Source organism: Mustela lutreola, chromosome 2, assembly GCF_030435805.1.
Source record: "Mustela lutreola isolate mMusLut2 chromosome 2, mMusLut2.pri, whole genome shotgun sequence".
Taxonomy (NCBI): Eukaryota; Metazoa; Chordata; class Mammalia; order Carnivora; family Mustelidae; genus Mustela; species Mustela lutreola.
In genome coordinates this window covers 143037195-143042214 of record NC_081291.1, presented here as the reverse complement: position 1 = coordinate 143042214, position 5020 = coordinate 143037195, and the positions used below count along the sequence as shown (strand labels likewise).

Genomic DNA, 5020 nt, shown 5'->3' with positions numbered 1-5020 from the left:
TAAAGGGGCTGGGAAGGCAATAGGAGTGAATAATATATGGGTCCTGTATAACATGATAAGGAGTGGTGGAGACTGTGGCAAACAGGAGAGCCTGTGTCCTGTTTAAAGAGGAAGGCCAGCTCTTGGCACAAAGAAATTTGAGCCTAGGATTGCCAGATGTTCTGATTATTCTACAGAAACTAGAAATTTGAGGTTTTAGACAAAATTTCTGGAGTTTTAAAATGTTGGCCTAATATATATATATATGAATGAATATGGTACAGTACAAGTCATACTGCAGGCTGGATCTAGCCACAGAACCACCAGTTTGGAATTCACTCTCTATATCTCCCAAACCAGCCAAAAGCTCTGAACCCACACTTGTTAAAACAGTAATAATAGCAATAAGCAAGTGTTAGAACAGTGTTAAAGATCTAGCTCCAAACTGAGACCTTGTCTGGTATAATCAGAAGGAAAGAGAATTAGAATGGTGGTAATTTTCTCAGGATGTGAGTCAATGGCATTTGCTGCTCGGTCAGTGTATAACCTAAAACCATCCTGTAGCATCAGCCGAAATGACTCAGTTTATGAAAGCACAGACACAGCATTTCCCAACCTGGTGTAAGGTATATGAGAAATGCTCATTGTAGTAAATAGGTAGCATTTCTAGAGGCCAATAGGATACCATTCTTCAAAGAGTCTGTGTTCCAAACATTTGTTTATCAGGGTTTTGGTTTTTTTCAACATGGTCCCAGAAACAATGATATACATAGGACCACAGAAGCAATACCACCAATGGATTACTTTATATTTCAATGAAAAGGGTGGCAAAGAAGGCTGTTGCAAGTGTATGGTGTGGTGGTTCAATCCTAGAAACTTCCTCTTTCCTGGTGGCCCTGGTCAGATACAGACCTCTGGTAGGCAGGCCTTCAAGGAGGAGCATGAACACAAGGGTTGAGAAGAGTGTTTCACAGCATGGTTTCTGAAGTCCCGCTAACCACACACCCTGGACTTGTCATTAGCATTGTCCCTCGAATGGCCCTCTTTGACACTGGGGGCTTTCAGGTTTGGCTGAAAGGAAAGAAGGTAAGAGCACAAATGTGGGGGAACATCTTTCCAGCTGTACTGGAGCTGAAAGGGGCCACAGGACAAGGCAGTTTTCTTTTCTGACAAGGATGCTAGTGCAGTGAGGTTGCAAGTGGGAAGGGAACCACATCTGGAAATGTCTCTAACTTATTCAGGTCAAGGGTTTCTCTTAATTCCCCACTCCTCCCAGTCTTGCCTCTCCCCAGGAGTAGGCTGGAGGCATTTCCTTTACCTAGTATTTCACTCTTTCTCCAGAAGCTCAGCAAGTGAGGCTGACAGCACCCCAGGGGACTCCTACCATTTCCTCAGTCTCCAGGGAGATGCCTCCTGAATGAAAGAATCTAAAAAGAGATACACACACATTTATATATATGCCTTCCTGTTCTCTCAAGCACCAGAATATTTTCTGCTCTGTGCTCCCACACTCTACAGCCTCATTATCTTCTCTGAGATTTTTCTCTCCTTCCTCATACCACTGCCTCTGCTGCCGCCCCCACCACACACACACACACACACACACACACACACACGCACGCACTTCTGCTGTTATCTCTGAGGGCTAGGAGAACTACTGAAAAGAGAGAAGCATTTCTAGAGCTTCATCTACCTCTCTTTGGTCTCAGCCTTGACGTATGAATACCAAGAAAGCTGTTCCCAGAAGTGTTAGAGGGAACATTGCTCTTTCCCCAACCCTATTAACTCTCCTCCAATCCCCCCATCAATCACTGACCCCATCACTCATTTCAAGGCTTCTTTTAAACCTAACTTTCTTCAGTCAAGACAGCCACAAAAAACTTTTCCTCCTCGCTTCTTTCCTATCTTTTGCTCCATTCTCCCATCCCCCTAGTTTGGGAGACTGTGCTGGTTTTTCTATTTTTTCCCAATTGGTGATATACAAAGCTTAGAATAAGACACCTCAGGGTGTTCAAAAAGTTGTGTACATTTGTTTGTAAACAGTATTTTAATTAATTTCCAAATATTATGCTAAATGATTTTCCTCAACCTCCAAACCCCTCCTCAGGTGAAGTATCTTTAAATATAATGCAATGGACCCGATTGTTAATCTGAAAAGTACAATAAAAACACTATGAGAGCTCTTATTCCATTGCTGTCACCGTCCTTGGCACAACTCATCTCACTCAGATCTGCCTGGGAGAGTCTACCGCCATCTGCCACCATGACAAACTTCACAGTAGATCAGATCCGGGCCATCATGGAGAAGAAGGCCAACATCCTAAACATGTCCATCACTGCCCACGTGGACCACAGCAAGTCCATGCTGATGGACTCTCTGGTGTGTAAGGCCAGTATCATTGCCTCCATTGGTAATGGGGAGACCTGCTTCACCGACACCTGGAAGGATGAGCAGGAATGCTGTATCACATTGACCAAGAGGTCAATGGCTATCTCCCTCTTCTATGTGCTCTCAGAGAATGACTTGAACTTTATCGAGCAGAACAAGGATGGTTACAGCTTCCTCATCAACCTCATCGACTCCCCGACATGTGGTCTTCTCAGAGGTGACTGTTGCTCTCCATGTCACCAACAGTGCCTTGGTGGTAGTGGACTGTGTGTCTGCTGTGTGTGTGCAGACAGAGATGTTATCGTGGCAGGCTACTGTTGAGTGTAGCAAGCGGCTATGATGAACAAGATGGACCAGTCTCTGTGAAACTACAGCTGGAGCCCGAGGAGCTATGTGTTCTCAGGGCTGGTGTCCACTGGCCTGAAGGTCAGGATCATGGGGCCCAACTATACCTCTGGGAAGAAGGAGGCCGTGTCCCTGAAGCCCATCCAGAGAACAATCCTGAAGATGTTGCTGTTACATGGAGCCAACTGAAGATGTGTCTTGTGGTAACATGGTGGGTCTGGTGGGCATGGACTAGTTCCTGGTGAAGACTGGCACCATCACCACCTTTGAGCATGCCCACAATACACGGGTGAGGAAGTTCAGCCTGAGCTCTGTTGTCAGGTTGGTGTGAAGACCAAGAATCTGGCCAACCTTCCCAAGCTAGTGGAGGGTCTCAAACAGCTGGCCAAGTCAGACCCTATGGTGCAGTGCATCACTGAGGGGTCAGGGGAGCATACCATTGCAGGAGATAGGGAGTTGCACCTGGAGATCTGTCTGAAGGACCTGGAGGAGGACCATGCATATATTCCCATCAAGAAATCTTGACCCCATAGTCTCATACTGTTAGACTGTCAGGAGTTGAATGTGCTCTGCCTGTCTGGTGAACTCTGTCCAAGTTCTCCAACAAGCACAACCAGCTGTACAAGAAGGCAGCTGTTCGTGAAGCCTTACCCTGATGGCCTGGCTGAGGATATTGACAAGGGCAAGAAAATATGTGTGGTGTGCACTTCGATGTCTACAGTGTGACTCTGCATGTGGACACTATCCAATACAAGGGTGGCCAGATCGATCCCTACTGCCTGGTGCTAACTTTATGCTAGGAGGCTGACCAGCCCTGGATCATAGACTCTATCTACCTTGTGGAGATCCAGTGTCTGGAACAAGTGGTTGGTGGCATCTATGGAGTCCTGAACAGGAAGTAGGGCCATGTCTTTAACAAGTCCCCAGTGGCTGGCACCCCCATGTTTGTCGTGAAGGTCTACCTGCTTGTGAATGAATCCTTTGGCTTCATCACTGGCCTGAGGTCCAACACTGGTGCTAAGACCTTCCCCCAGTACATTTTTTTTTTTTAAGATTTTATTTATTTATTTGTCAGAGAGAGAGCGAGCGAGAGCGAGCATAGGCAGACAGAGTGGAAGGCAGAGTCAGAGGGAGAAGCAGGCTCCCTGCGGAGCAAGGAGCCTGATGTGGGACTCAATCCCAGGACGCTGGGATCATGACCTGAGCCGAAGGCAGCTGCTTAACCAACTGAGCCACCCAGGCGTCCCCCCCAGTACATTTTTGACCACTGGTAGATCCTGCCTGGGGATCCCTTCCACAGCAACAGCCACCCTAGCCAGGTGGTGGCTAGAACGTGCAAGTACAAAGGCCTGAAGGAAAAGTATCCCGGCCCTGGATAATTTTCTGGACAATTTGTAGGCAGCCCTCTCCACCACCCTGAGTGGGACTCTGCACAGCCCTTGCACCTGGCTGACAAATGACCATAACAACAAGCCCTCACATTCTCCATGACACCTTAAGACTGTCCAGACAGTGATGCTCCAACTGACAGGTGCTGGGCCACACTCAGTGCCATCACTCAACATGAACACTTGATGACATTTCTTTCGATATTTATTCCAAGATTCAGAAGCAATAGACATGCCCTGGCAGCAGAGACTTATTTGGCCGATAGGGAAGCGAGATGAGACATGCAACACTTTTTTTTTTTTTTTTCCATTTCAGAAACTCAAATGTCCAAAAAGAAAAGGAAAAAAAAGGAAAGAAATATTAATGCACTGAGAGGTTTATTTTGGGTAAATGGCTCATAGTGGATTTTCTCCCAGAAAGAGGGAAGGAATAAGCAGATAGACCTTTTTCTTTGGACAGAAGCCAAAAGGCAGGAAACTTTGTGTGCTGTCACTGTAAGCACCTTCAGCCGTATCAGTGCCGTTAGAATAATAAATTTGATGGTGACAAAAATCAAAACAAAATACTGAGAGTATCCAAAACCTGGAAACATAGATAAAATTGGGTTTTCATTGTACTTGTTTAGATTAACAATTAAGCCCACTATTTTAAACAGAATGATTCCTCACATGAAATGTAGTTGTAATTGAAAACAGAAATGTAAATTCCTCCTGTGTTTTTTTTATTATGTTCAATTAGCCAGCATATTAGATTTTGATGTAGTGTTCAATAATTCATTAGTTGTGTATCACACACAAGCACCCTGCCTATTTCCCTGTGATTTGAAAAAAAACTTAACAAGTAGACAATATGATTAGTACACATTCTCCATATAGTCTTTGGAGCTAAATGGATTAACATAAGAGCTATTTGTCTACA

At 45.3% G+C, this 5020-nt stretch overlaps 1 pseudogene; it reads left to right on the top strand.

The window, feature by feature from the left end:
• Positions 1-2242: 2242 nt before the first annotated feature.
• On the top strand, positions 2243-4111 carry LOC131825889 (elongation factor 2-like; annotated as a pseudogene).
• Positions 4112-5020: the final 909 nt, after the last annotated feature.